Consider the following 16,334-nt stretch of genomic DNA (forward strand, 5'->3'; position numbering starts at 1 on the left):
AAGCCGCGCACATTCATGCAGACTGATGCAGACTGCCACATTAAAGACTAAATAGATTCAAATTACATTTTCATATATATATATATATATATATATATATATATATATATATATATATATATATATATATATATATATATATATATGTATACACACTGCTGTGCAAAAGTCTTAGACATATTGCATTTTTCTGCTCGGATGCATTATGAGCATCAACAATTTACTCAAAGCCTCCTCTAGTGTTTTCTACTATTATAACAACCTTGACTTGCATAAAGAAGGAAAAACTTTGAGTGAAATGGCTCGCATCACTCGATTTTCAAGGTGTGGTATCTGAAGCATAATCAACAAGTACAGGGAAACATCATGTGTAATTGACAAACCCAGGACTGGAAGACCCAAAAAGCTGTCTAACAAGGATGAGCAATACTTGAAGATAATATCCTTAAGAAATAGAAAGAAGACAAGTGTTGAATTGAGGACAGAACTGGCACTTTTGACCATTGTCCCATAGTCCAATTTCTGTGTTCTTGTGCATATTTTAGCCTTTTAGTCTTGTTCCCCTTTCTTAACAGAGGTATTCTTACTGCAACACATCCTTTAAGTCCTGATTTCAAGAGTGACCTTCGTACTGTTGATTTGATGGACAACGACACCTGTGCCTTCTGCCAGTTCTGTCGTTGATTCAACGCTAGTACTGTACAATATTTCCTGAACCTAGGTGAAGCAGCCTGGCAGAGTAAAGTGCTGTGCTGTACAATATCAGAAATTTAACCAAACACATTTTGTTGGTCCTTTGACTGGCCTTAATAGTGAGTTTCCACTATGCTGCATGTGACATGAGCAGGGACTCTTTTTCAGTGTCTTTTTCAACATGCACACTCCTCTCACCTCCCTTGTTCAACACATATATTTTGAGTTACAAGATTTGCATATTCCTTTGGCAGCACCAATGCAAAATGAATAAATCCATACAAACACAGCAAGGGAGCGTTTTTCTGGATGTACAATACTTTAAAATACATATTTGGTGTTATTGGTGCTACCTTTCGTCAGCACATTGTAAAGTGCATGGTTTAAATATACAGTGCCCCTCCTTTATGCAATCCTTTATACCACAGAATGGGTTATAAGGCAGCATTGTCCAGGCTCCCATTTTCCCCATTGTGATATTCCATTAGCACTTTAGACTTGTTATATAGAGAATAATGCATGGGGTAGCGTGTGATGTGAGACCCGAGGGATTTACCCAAGCATCCCACCCCAAGGGTGGACATTACATTCTCATTTATCCTGGATGAGAGTTACACAGTGCAGGAGCTTGAGAACTAAAAGCCCTCCCGAGTTTCTTAAACAGGCACTTGGAATTACCATGGGATTGTTATTGGCGATCTCGAGGTCAAGGCTGGTTTGTAAGGAATAGTAACTCACACAAACACGCAGAACACCATGGGTTGCCATTTAAGTGAAGAGCAACGTTTTCAAATGAATATGGTTCTTCACTGGAAGGCAATTTAGCGACCTCAAAACCGGGGAAACGTGAGTAGACTTGAAATGAGCTAACGCAGCATTTTCAGTGAGGCACCTGGGAGGCCAGCAAAAAAGATCTTGCAACAGTCAACCCTTGAGGTTACAAAAGCGTGAATCGAAGAATGTCTCCACATCAGTTTGCGACAGCGTGAGCTGCTGTATCGAAACCAGAATAATACAGGAAGATTAACAGCAGCCCCTGGAGTGCTGAGAATGACGTGGTTCTGTTTACGATGTAAAAATACCTTCTTGGTACTGGGCATACATACAGAGTGTGTATTACAGATGGCATGTCTTACAACACAAGTGTTTTCTGTAATGTGTGTACAATTTCATACATGCCAACAGTCCCTATATGGTCGGGACAGTCCCGATTTCCTTAGGAAATGTCCCGCTTCCCGATGCATAGGAAGAAAGTCCCGATATTTACACATAGAAAAAAGATTAATTTATTCTGCACTGTAGAGTTAGAGAAAACCACACGCTGTGCTCTTCGTGCGGCTGACACATCTGCTGATCACTAACTTACCGGTGTACAAAGGTAGGAACGCTTCATTGTGCCTGTTTACTGTCATGCTGGTTGTGTGATGTTGAGTTGAGGGGATACTATTATTATATGATAGAGTGTTTTTGTGTATGACCCCTCCCACCCCCAAGGGACGAGAGTCCGCTGAACAGTTTCCAAATGTTGCCAAGTATGAATTTTGGGATGCATAATCGTCTAGTCTTTTTTTCCTGGTGTTCTGTGTTTCCTGTAGTCTCTACTGGGTGAATCCTAATAGTTCCAGTGACCTCTGCTGGTGAAGCAGTGATAGCACCGGCAGCAGTTTCCTTACAGCCTATGCTGGCTGATACAGTCTTTCGCAAATGCTGCAGTATTCTTCTGGTACAGTACTGTACACATTCGCATTGTAAAGAGATAACTCACATTTCATCTTTGGAAACTGTAGACGGAGAACGAAAAGGAAAAATAATTCAGAATGTTTTTTTAGACTATATCTTTGTTTCATATTATGCCCTATTTAAGCTTGCCTTCCAAGTAGTAATTGCTTTTTTTTTTCTGATGATGCGTTTTCAATATCCACTGCGTTCCTTCGTGCAATGCCATGTTGAATGTGTTGACCCGGGAGTGTAACACTGCAGAGCAAGGATTGATTGCTAGACTGATAGTTTCAAATAAAATACCATTACAAAAAAACTTTACTTCTTAATGTGCACGTGACTGATATAGGAAAATATAAGACCCACAAAATGATGGCAATACAAAAGATTTACTGGATTGTTTTTAAGGTTGTTTTTTTAAGGCATTCATTTTATCTGCCAATCACATCCATTATAGAAATCTCAAATGTGCAGTTTTGACAGAAACACATGCTTTAGAAAACATGTCATTTTATTTTAAAACATGATATCTGGTACTACACCAGGTTGGAAAAAAATCTGTTTGCAAGCCATGCTTTTAATCTTGTACTTATTAGTCTTGTACTTCCTGGATCATATTAACCGGAGGATGAAAGTGACCCCACACCATTCACAGGTTTTTTTCCTACTGACTGACATGCTGTCAGCCAGTAACATGCTTTTTACCCAGAAGACACTGCTTGGGTGAAATGACTAAGGAGCTAAACAGACTTCCTGGAAGACAGGGCAAGCAAACTGAGATCGTAATGTATCCTCACATATCGTATTTTAAAATGAAAATACATGTTTGCTATAATATGTTTCTTTAAAAAAACTGCACATTTGAAACCTATGGAGCTAATGGAATGGAATGATTTCGTTAGCTGCAATTACTTTAACCCTTTCCTGCCCTGGGTATGTTCCCATACCCATTTCATGCCTATTTTCTCAATGTCACATATACTGGACTGGGCAGCAAGCCAGAACAGCCAAAGTGTCTTTACAGCGCCCCCTACAGGAGTGATTTGTCAGTTTGGATTTTCATTTGCCAATACTCTAGATTGTGCTGGTGTTTACTAATACAAAGACACTGACGGATCTTATGTACATTAGACATGTCTATGGGAGTCCTGAACTGGGGTGAAATAAGCTTAACACAGACACAAAGCCACACTATTGGACTAATTGCAATAACAACTACCCAGAATGATCGTAATCATCAAATAAAAAGCAAATGCCTTTTCAAGCTACTTTCTATTTAATTGAATATGGATTGTTGGCAGCAACTACACCTTTACATGTGTACAAAATGGATATGAATCTACAAAATACTCGATTTGAATTTAATCAAAATGAATAATGCGCTGCACATATTAGGTTTATTGCAAAAAAAAGCTTTTAAAAGCAGTTCAGTTGATCTTCATTGTATTGTACCAATATATTCAATAACTGTTTTCTGCCTGTAGGTGGCAATAGCGCACTGGAAACCTTTCTCATTCCACGCTGTGTGGTTTTGGAAAGCGTTCTTTAATTGTTTGGCTTTCCAATCTTGTCTTTGTTTTCCACTTATAAAAACAAAGCATATTTTTTAACCAAAGGCTGTAGATATTAAAATGGGAAGTCTAAGCCCTGGGGTTATGGTAAACGACAGACCTGCCTTGTCAAATCTGACCAAAATAAAGTCTTGCTTTTAAAAAGTAACACCCACATTAAATATATCAGTACACAAATGCAATCTGCCTGCTTTAATAATGTGGCCCATCGTGTTAACACATTTGCATGAGAATACCCTCGGAGTCTTTCACAGATCTGGCAGCAGGAAAAGAAACTCTAAAATGCCACAGCTGTGGTTTTCAGTAATGTGATCCTCCTACCTTCCCTGCTGCTCCATTAGGTCAGTGTGGCAGAACACCAACTTGTTTTTTTTGTATCATCCTTTTTAAAGTTGTGTTAACATTTGTTATTCATTTTCTTGCATATTTCTGCATACATCAAATTGCATAAGTGATTCATGATTCATGCGGTTGTTGTTTTTTAACAGTGTAACCCAGGGGTGTCCAATCATGGTCCTGGAGGGCTAGTCCACTCCAGGTTTAACAGGTACAATGAGATCATTAACAACTTCAGGGTCTGGGCAGAGTTTGAATGGGTTATTTTATATAAGACAATTTAAAACAGGGTTGGAACAACGACCAGGACTGGAAGGGCCAACTTTGGCCACCCTGTAACCTCACAGAATGTTCTGGACAACCACTAAATATTATCAGTGTAACTTATAAAAACACTTGGCTCTCAAACTAGCCAACAGGCACAGCAGCATTTGGAACAGATTCATGCAGAGCCACATTGCAAACACATAGATACATGAAATCCCTGTTTCAACCATTAGGGGGTGGTGTCTTCCATATGAGGCACTACTGTGTAGCTGGAAACGTACATCCGTTTACAGGTAGACAAACCGAACCCAGGTTCCTAGTTTCAGAGCAACGCACTGTCTGTCTTCTGAGCACACAGATGCGACTTTATATTTGAACCATCATTATAAACATCTGTCAGATGTCGCAATTACTCAGAGATAGTCCAAAAAGTAACCTTGACTGACCATTTTTAATTATTATTGAAAATCAATGAACCAATATTTGAACTAGTCATTGCAGATGTAGCTGTGTAAAGTAACTGTTTAAAACAAGTTTAAATAGCCTTTTTGGAAGGTATAAAAGGGTATTCATAGGGCAGCAGTGTGGAGTAGTGGTTAGGGCTCTGGACTCTTGTCCGGAGGGTTGTTGGTTCAATCCCAGATGGGGGACACTGCTGCTGTACCCTTGAGCAAGGTACTTTACCTAGATTGCTCCAGTAAAAACCCAACTGTATAAATGCTAAATAATGTGATATCTTTTAACAATTGTAAGTCGCCCTGGATAAGAGCATCTTTTAAGAAATAAATAATAATAATACTTTATTAAAACGAGATTGCAAACTCCATTACATCTCTAAAGGGGCTTCAGTCACTGGCACAATGGGCTGGAGGGGAGTTTGAGACAGCACACTAATATTTCTCTATAGAGTTCTTATAATCATGTTAAAATATCTCAACATGTTATTTTCTATATCACTGTATGATAGAAAGCATTGTGGTTCAGAAACATCGCCCCCTGCTGTCTGTTATTATTATTTTCACACTGTAGCCCTTATGAAAACTCAAAGTTTTCTTAGCCTTGAGTAATAATTATTTAATATTTATAAACCAGCCATTGTTTTAATGAAGATAATTAGCCCTTACTGGTGTAGACAGACACATTATTACATGTGGTACTATGAAACCCAGCCAACTACCAGAGGAAAGTTAATTACAATGTACAGTAATGCTTTATAATAAGTGTCTGTGATTCAAATCCAAACAATATCTCATCTATAACACTAACATTTATAATGATGAATGAGAACCTTTTTAATGTATCCTGAATTGATGCTTCCTTCACATAAGTTCAATAGAAAATATGTTAGTTCATACATAATTATATTTGAATTTAAATTGTAATTAACTATCTTCCGGCAGTTTTACCCAATGTACTATATAATTAAAAATTAACCCTACCAATACCCAAGATATACTATGAAGTATGAACCTGTACAGTATATACAGAATATACACGGTACAGTGCCCTTATAAATGGAACAGTATATGGTAAAAGCATAGCATAGTATTTCACATATAAATATAACTGTATTGTTGCAATGTTAGACTTGAGGTTACGGTTGTCAACCGTCCAGGGGACCTTACATAACAGATTATCATGTTATATTTGCACTTCCATTTTGCAGATTACCAGGGCCTCAGTGCAATCACAGTTAATGGAACCGCCATTGCTATAGTTTATAATGGCTATGGCAGCACCATACATTTAATCCAAGACCAGATCCACGCTTTACCATTGGAACAAACACATCAGGTGCAAAACATCTGACCTCCTGTAAGTGTCGTTCATAAGTTGTTGCATTACTAACACGAGTATACAATGTACTTGTTTAAATCTGTTTGCATTGATAAAATAGCTATGCAGTTAGTACAACCAGGGAGTGAAACTCATACCAGCTGCACCCCTGCTGGGTTTCAGAACTCCCCTTGTTTAGGTATACTATTGAAGTGGTGTCAGGAGTTTGAACAATCAGGCACCTGGGAAATCTGCTGTGAACTGATCACACTTATCACAGCATGAATAAGTCACACCTGAGTCTGTAGCTTTGCTAATAGAAACTGATCATGCAGCGATAATGGAGGAATCATTTATTTAACATCAAACTCCTGGCTCTTGAGCATTTAAATAAAAATTGAGTTTCAAGCCATGTAATAAAACTACAAGGAAAAATAGTCTTTGGAATGTATTTGTATAGTTTACCATTGGATAGCAGTTTGCTATCATTACAGTGGGATTACTATAGGTATAGGTTTTAATAAAACACTTATTCTACTTTAATTGCCATGTTACTATACTTGTATATTAATATCTATAGGATCAGGTTAACCTTAAACTATAGCTGTTACTGTATTTATGTTTAAAAACTACATTTGTAATATAATCCAATAATCGAAACCTTGCTATCCTAAGGAAAGGTATGCTGATAACAGCTGTAAAAAACAAACTTAAATATAATTTGTGTAAGTAATGTAATGGGTCTTCTAGCAACTGATGAGTAATAATAGTGACATTAGCATAAGACACCTCTTACCTCTCAGCTACAGAGCTTGCCCTTTAGTTGAATGTTAAGTGGCTTGTCTTTGAACCGTATAGTTTGTGGTTCGCGTCCAGCCAATACAATTCACTGGGCTGACAGGCCAAGCCGTTAGTGTGTAAAACATCTACAGACCTCTCTGTGTTGTTATTAGAAAACAGACACTAGACAAGACACTTATTTGGTACATTATGATCTGTACTCTGAACAAATCACCGATTAGCGAGAGTCGACTAAGTACAATAATTATTTTACTATAACTGCTGTACTACTAGGTTTATTATAAAACAAACTATAGGATTAGTTTCACTTTTAAACTATAACTGTAGTTTAAAAGTGTTGATTTTGTTTAAAAAAAAGCTGTAATATACATGTAACTTTACTATTCTTAAATTACTAGTTTGCTGTATAGTTTTAGGGTCTACATTGAAAAAATGGGGACCCTTATGAGCTGATAGTGTCTGTCTGTCCATCTGTCTGTCACTCTCTACATGGTGAACATGATAAATGTCTTGATTTTGCACCAACTGTCCTAGCCTACTATAAACTGCATTTGGCTATAATCCGATAGACTGTTTTATACTTTCATTTGTAATCTTTCAATTATTGCACGGTTATGCGACCCCTCTGTATGTGCATGCACTGCTTTTGGAAAAGGGTTACTGGACAATCTGTGCAGACAGCCAACAGTTTGACATTAAAACCTATTATCACATATTACTGTATCAACATTTGATATGAGTGCATATTAGGGTTAGCCAGTATACTTAATTCCACCTGTGATATTTCCAAATGCAATTGCCTCACAAGAAGATGTTAACTGGGTGCATTATTTAGGAAAATGATACCATGGGAGGGGAGGGGAGGGGAGGTGGGGGTCACTTCTGCCGAAATTGAAAGCCAGCTTATTGTTATTATCAAATCAATAAGCTATTTATTTCTCAGCATGCTTATTAACCTCTGCTAGCCGATCACATTTTCAATTTGATCAGCTTTTCCAGCCCGGATTGCTGACTGGACAGACCTGATTTAAATTGTAACCAGAAGATGACCCTGAAATAGAATCCAATTAAAAGCTCTCCCCTCTGGCACTTTAATATTTGTCAATATTCCACACTTTATAATTGCTCTGCTAACTGCCACTTTAGTTAACAGTGTAATAATTCCAATTTTTTAAAAAAATGACTTCTGAGTAGGGGTTTTTAAACCATGCATCCTGCACTGCTGCCACTTCTTCACCCTGTGCATGACACTTCATTAGTGTAAACTACACACACTCCATTTGCAAAGGAGGAAAAATGGGTTATTTTTTCCATGTGAGAACAGCAACTGTCAGCTTTCTTGGTGCTCGATGGTTAATTGGATACTTCAACTGGGATTGTGTTTGCGATGTGAGCTGCTTTTCTACAATTTGATGGGGGCAGTGTGGCCTGATTATAAGAGATGAAGGCTAGGAGCAAGGAGATCTGGGTTCCAAATGCCTACTTTCAATTCCAAGGAACATCCTCCAATTTCAATTATTATTATTTCAGTCAAACTGACATGTATAACGTGTTGATAAGTAACACATTATATATAAAGCACGAGTGTAATCTGATTACATTTTTTAGTAACTTGTAACTGTAATGGTTCCAGACAGGTAACGAAATGTGGTAACGGTTGCAATTACTTTTTGTAAAAACATTTAAAAAAAAAGGACTATGGCTAATACATAACATTGGAATCAGAAAGCACTTCAACAGTGCAAGTCAAACCTTGCATGTAATGACGTGTGATTCCATTCAATTGGCTATATCGAGTCTGGGGGCGGGCCTGGAACTGCAAAAGAGGGCGGGGCAAACGAGTCTGCCAGAACAGGAATTGACAATTACTGTAACTAGTTACAATTTTGTTCAAGTAACTTGTAACTGTAACAGATTACTTTTTAAAAGTAACTTCCCCACAATGCCCACAATTTTGTCCATAAATTGGGTACCATTATTATTATTATTATTGTTATTATTATTATATTGGTGGTTGTGCACAAATGCACACAGTCTTCATGGTCTTATATAAGGGACTATTTTTAAAGAGTTTTACCTACAAGACTTTAATATTGACTTTTATCAGTGTCACTGTCAGAACCTGACATGCTGGTGTATAGGAATACAAATGTGTAAATATCTTAGCCCCACAGCTTGCACTTGCATTCATCTTTAACAATGGGGAGGATGGACGGATGACAGGTACCTGGACGTGTATATGAAACTTAAGGGGTAGCTGCATTTCCACAGAAACGAACGGATATCCAAGTATAAGCACCTGGGCATTTTTGCGCATTTCTACACAAATACCGAGGCATTGAAAAATATACTTCTGAGCAACTTAGAGCCACAAAACATCAAATATTTTCTGTAAAGAACTTCTACTTTATGAATCTGGCATTGGTTTAGACAAAAGTGTAATATTTTTGCGAACAAATCATTTTTTTTTTCTTTATCCTGTAATTGCTACTCCATGACCATGAAGGTTTGGATTTTTCGGCATGAAAAATGAGCTGAAATGTTTAACACACCTTAAAACTATTTGGCTACATGGAGTTCTGGGCTATCAGGCAATGTTTCAGGTGTTCCAAAGATGATCAACCACAGCTTGAAATCTAACATGCCTTTGAACTTGCCAATACACCTTTAAATACATACCGAAGTGAAAACAAGCAAAAGATATGAATGATAACTGTGGTTGTTACGGAGCAATAACAGGATGAAAATGCTAAATGTTTCGTCTCAAAAATATATAAATAAATATATAGATGATTTAAACACTTAACATAAAGCCATAAAAAAATTAAAGAAGTAAAATTTTTATTGTCAGTTTATGGCCTCTGTATCGCTGTCAAAATGTCAGCGCCCTGGATGAGAGGAAAAAGGCCAGGGAAAAGCAGCATTTCTTCTTTTGAAATCAACGAATAGATTTATTTTATACTTGCCTTATATATACTTGAACAACATTCATTTATATGTTAGTAATTTTGTTAACAATTAATAACCTAAAAAAAAGTGCCACTTAAAATAAAGGCATGCGTGACCCACATTATGAATAAAGGTGTTTTACTTTTAAAATGTTGTCATACAGTTTAACTACTAATGCTGGCCTAAAGTGCAATCTAATCTAACTCTGGGATCTTGCCATGTGATTACAAACTCATGTAGCTGCCCTTTACAAAACCCCACCACGCTTAAAGAACTAAATATCCTGCATAGAAAACCGTCCCTTCAAATTCCTGGAAAACGCCTGAGCAGAGCAGTGGCACTCCAAACACAGTAACACTTTGCTACGGCCGCCTCAAAATTAAGCACACTTTTTTACAGCCCTGATTAACGCCTATTGCAATAAAAAGCCAGCTCTGTATTTAGTATTAAGATCATCCTCAGCAGTCCTAAATGTATCAAGCTGCTGTTAAATGACCTGTTTAATAAGACCAACCTGTAGTACAAATACCAAACCAAAACGGGTTTCTGCAAAGGAGACGGCCAAGATGGGTACCACACCGAACACAAGTTACTAAACTGCTTATTTAAAACAAAGCAATTCACCAAAAGTGTCGCCCCTTCCAACCAGTCTAACCTAGGCTTCAGACAGCTTAAGAAGTTTAGCATAGTTTCTATATCCAAAATAAAATCAGCAGAAATCTGTCAAATGAATGGCTAGCACCAATCCCTGCTGAAGTACTGTGAACCTCAACAGCCTATTCAGTTCAGGAAGAACAGACACATTTGCAGTCTTCAAGGAGGTTTGAGACTACAAAATGGGATCTATTTATAGCTTCTTAGACAAGCTCATACGCCCTTTTCCACATTGCATTCTTATTGCTATTTCTGAGAAATATTCTCTCTGCCGCTGCTGTTGCTATGCCAACCAGTCAGGTTAAAGGTCAGCAGGCTGCATTTCGCATAATAAATGCCAGTAGACAAAAGGACGAAAAGAACAGTTGCTTGCTAATGTTTATGAAGTAGGTTATTCACAGCACTAAATGGAGTTTGCCACGGTCAGAATTCAGGACTGTAAAACGCATTCAAATCAAAGCACGTTGCATAGAATATTCGTCCTCCTGTTTTAAAAATCCATATAGGTTGGTTTATAAAATCTTTTTTCATTCTATCAATAGAGTATTTAACAATGAATATATGGCACATCAGTTAATTTAGTGTTCAATACAGCACTAATAAACAAGCATGTTAGTGACATACATCCAGCGCCATTGCTGTAGATTCAAAACTAGAGCTATCAGTAAGACGAAAAAATGGATTACCATGACGTACTGTATATCAACACTAATACAGAATAATATAGAATACGAAATGGCAATGGATAGCTTAATGAACATGGGATAAGTGGTATATTTAAGATGTTATTAGGTAAGCGAATGAGATAAAGTATATTAAAATGACAGATTTACGGTATGTAGAATAACTTCTTGTGTTTTCAAGATACATGTAAGTGTGACAAACAGACAGACAGATTCACAGACAGAGAGATACCTCCATATACCCCGACAATCTGACACTCACAGTAACGCAAGCTAAATAACGTTAATACCAAGTTTCAGCACTATTAAATAAGTGTTTCTCCCGATATATAAAACATGTATACAAACAGACAAACACCTCTGTCTATCTCCAGAATCTAATGCTGTCAATAACTTGTATTACATAATGTTTCGTTTTCACACAATTGGATAAAGTGTGACATATGTACATACAGTACAGACTCCACTGTATCACTGGGGATCTCATACGCTACAGGGGATAATCACTTTCAATGTAGCTGTGGCACTGTAATGACAGTGGTTCTGTACTAGAGGGTGATGGTAGAAATAATGGCACAAGCTTGTGTTTGAATGGTACTTTAGAAATTTCTTTCAGTAATTTCAGTACCAGTGTGCAAAAATGGTATTCAAGAATGTACAGTAATTGTTAACCAGACAGATTGTTCAATTCCAGTTTTATCTAGCTAAACAGTCAAGGTTTTTGAACCAATGACACAGTTTAAAGTAGTATTATATAGACACTGATTAACATGGTCACTCAGACAGAATTTACACAGCATAAGATGCTTTTTCCATCTATCTACCAATATTAACCCTGGTGTTTACATGGATAAACTAGGAAATACATTATTTTCACCTGATTTTTTAAAATAAACACCGATAAAAACAGAAAATAAAATGCTGTAGGGATAGCAAACTGTTAAAATAAATGGACATATTAGTTGATGAGCATTTGTGAAGTACTGTAGTTATTCCACGAATTCCACAAAAGTAAATGGTTTACAGCCATCCTCTTGAGTGAAACAACCACAGCACTCCATGAAAGTTAAACTACTCTGTTTATGCAACAAGCACAATGTATGGATGTTTAAAACAAAATGATGCAGCTGAATTAAAAGAATGACTTTTCTTCGATCAATGCAGTTTGGAAGAGTGCAACGCAGCCGATCATTCAATCACTGGATTTGAATGAATGAAAATAGATTCTAAAATGAGATCCAATAAAAATATACATATTCACGTAAATCGGAAACAGTTATCCAACGCTAAATATGTCGATACTTGTTATATCAAATTGCGCCAAAGGTAAGGGCAGATTATAAAGTACAATTTTACCCCAATTAGGCACAGAAAAGAGAAGAAAAGGCCATGCAAACAACGCTTAAAGGCTTAAACTGGATAAGAGCAGATCTGCAGTGATGTAATGAAGCTCAGTAACTATTGCATACATTGCTTAGACATGTTTAATAAGAAGCAGCTCTCTGCTCAATTCTTTAAAAGGAAACTGTAGAAAAAAAAAACATGTTCTATCTCCTGGATATTGATCATTACCAGCACTTGATTGAATGCTTTAGCATTATAGAGCATCCCCCTGAGTGCCGCCTTCAAATAGGTTCAGTATAGATTTGCAGTCTTACATCAGTGCTTCTTGAATTAAGTTCAGCATTATCCCGTCTCGTGAGCCTCCCCAGTAATCTCATCACAAGCATTTTGATGGTTCAGAAGCCTCTTCATCACATGACCTGCTGCTCTGGTGTAATAGCTCCTGCTGTGCGGTAGTTAGCTGGACTGGCCTGAGATAAAGGTCCACTCTGCACGGTCCTTGACCAGGAGGTATGAAATGCACCCTTGCCTCTGACACAGTTTGAGAAGCTGATTTACATTATCACTCGAGGTACTTACTGTACTTGAGTGCTTCAGAATTCATGTTCTTGTTTTTTTGTGCAGTTACTCAAATAATGTATGTTAAAGTGTTACTGAACTCCCTGCAGTGCTCACAAGAAACACATTACTTTACCTTTGTGTATCCTGTATTGTCCGTATAGCAGCAGTATATTTTGAATTTAAACGTCACAGGTAAATCAACTACAGAATTACTTTTTCCATCTTTTACTCAGGATTGTTTGCCAGAAGAAAGAGATTTTTTTCTTCTAAACATCACAGATCATGTTCCCTCCAGCAGCAATGGGTATTGTGGGAGCAGAAAACCAGCATTGATACAGAGGAGGGAGCATGACCCGGATACACGGCGATCCTTTTTCTCTTGACGAAAGATCCCGAATAGATGTTGAGAAATGCTTTCCCCCAGTTGATTTATGTCCCATGATGCGTGATTACAAATTTCAAAAAAGTCGGCAATATGTTTAAAGATACAACTTTGATATTTGGACAACAGCAAAGGTAACGTAATGCATTAAACACTGCAGGGCGTTCTGTAACACTTTAAGGTGCTTTCGCCTGAACTCAGGAGCTGTTCTACAGTTCCAGTTGACTGTCATAGATATATGTAACACAGGCTAGAGCAGCCAAAGTGTTTTTAGAGAAGTATCAGCGCCATCTAGTGATCAGCCACTTTTCCTGGATTTCTTTTGTTTGTTTTGTTGGCAACACAATGCTGCACAGTAGATGGCACTGCCACTTACTAAGATAAAGACACTTTGACTGATCTCGGTTACATTACATATGTCTATGGAAGGCAACTGGAACCGAAGAGGAGCCTTTAAAAAAAACACAATATTTGAATTGCAACAAGAAATGACTTGCTCTAACCATATGAACAATTAATACATCATAAGTAGCAGGTTATCAGTATTGATTTACCCACCGATTCCTATCATTAGTACGTTTTACAGAATGTTTTCATATGAGAAAAGAGACAGGACCCGGTGTAACCATATTTTAAAAAAAAAACAAAAAAAACCCGTTTTATCCATTCTTTGTTTTTTCTTGATTTCACTTCAAACACCTGGTTTCAGTTCCACTACGATGTGATCCAGATGACTGTAGGTATGACTGTCTGAAAAAGAGGTCTTCATGGGTCGACTGTAATTCACAACAGAACTTAAAAATCCTTTTCAGAACAGCAAACCGATTCCCAGGTGCCTGGCCATCTGACCAGGACTGCCTCCTAACACATGTTGTTTGTATTTAAAGATGATGAGAATTGACTTGGTTGCTGCTGTGGAAAGTGCTACCAATTTTTCCAGTTGCAGGTTTATTATAAGCTGTTAAAGCACACTTGTCTGTCTATAAAAGTAAATTGATCACACCTTGAACTCAATACTGGCTGTAGGGAGTTGAAAAGTTGGATTATTGGTTGATGGAAATTGGGAAAGGATTTTTGGTATTGGTATTAGTGGGTATCTTTTGCCATTAAAGGGGTTGTGGCAAATAAAATAAATAAATCTTACCAGTTGTAACCTCCAATCAATATACAGGTCCCACTTGTGCAGTTATGAAAGAAAGTATTTATAAACATGGTACCTGGTACCACACCAGGTACAGAAAGCAAGTTTGCATGCCTTACTTTCAGGTCTTGCACTTTCCTGCTCATTCCACCTGGAGAGGGACATTGTCGTCATCCCTTACCTGTCAATAACCAGAAGACACTGCAGAGCTGAAACCACTTAAACAGGAAGTGCAAGTGTAACCGACTACCTGAAAGTAAAGCATGCAAACCTGACAGCTTTCTTTAACTTAGTATGGTACCATTTTTTTTTAAAATAAAGATGCATGTCTCCTTTAACGTGCTTTCAAAACATCTGCATATCAAAGGGGATTGCACGACTGGTAAAACATACAGAATTATTATACCAACTAGAAATGCCAATGTTTTGTGAACAAAAACAAAGCAACCCCCAGGGGGCATAATCAGGGGAATGTTGTATCAGATCAAATGGTTCATAAAACTGAAGTAAAATGGATACGTGCTCTGTATGTCCAGAGGTCGAAACAATGTGGTAATGAAATGGTTAATATCTACTGGACACCACCTGTAATGGAAGTTTATTGCAGCAGTGAGGGGGTTAACTTGTACTGGAACACACTGGTAATGGAACCTGTGTACAAAATTAAAAAATACAGCTGTGTACTGACAATATCTCACGGAGTACTGTCTATGCAGTTGAGACTTCATAAGTCACATGACCTAAATACGGAGATTGCAAACATGTAGGACAAATAAACTAGATACTGTTTTTAAAGCTTTTCAAGGTATTTCTAACAAAATAATGCACTGTATTGTTTTTGTAAATAAATACTCTAGTTAGTAATTACATTAGAGTAAATGACTGAAGGCGTGTGATGCCTAGCAAGATCAAAGGATCATTTAATGATGGACTACATGAAACGAGCAAGGGAAGAGTATGTATTCATACCAGCTATAAAACACATTCTTCAAGAACCATTAAGCCACAATGTGCTATGTTGTGCTTTAGGCCTCGATACATGCCTCTATTATAACATCCCATTGGAGCCCATTAGCAGCAACTACACTTAGAATTTCGATGAGAGTGTAGATGTCGAGCTCACAATGTTAATGCCAACGCATTCGAAATGTCAAAATGTTTAAACAACAACAGGTTCTATATAAATAGATTAAATGTGTTAATAGCAGTGTTAATATAATAGAGCCTGCTTTTCGTTATAAGTCATATTTTTATTAGTGTTCGGTAGCTACCTCTAATCAAGTTGACAGTGTAGTTTCTCTTGCTGCTTTGTATGACAGACCCGACACAGCCTGACACAACAAAGACTACACGAGAAATTCACCTCAGCTTGATAAGAGGTAGCCACCAAACACTTATAAACATACATGACATACAATACATCAGGTATCACACTGCATCGATACATGATGAATCGA

This window comes from Acipenser ruthenus, chromosome 11 (genome assembly GCF_902713425.1).
Source record: "Acipenser ruthenus chromosome 11, fAciRut3.2 maternal haplotype, whole genome shotgun sequence".
Lineage (NCBI taxonomy): Eukaryota > Metazoa > Chordata > Actinopteri > Acipenseriformes > Acipenseridae > Acipenser > Acipenser ruthenus.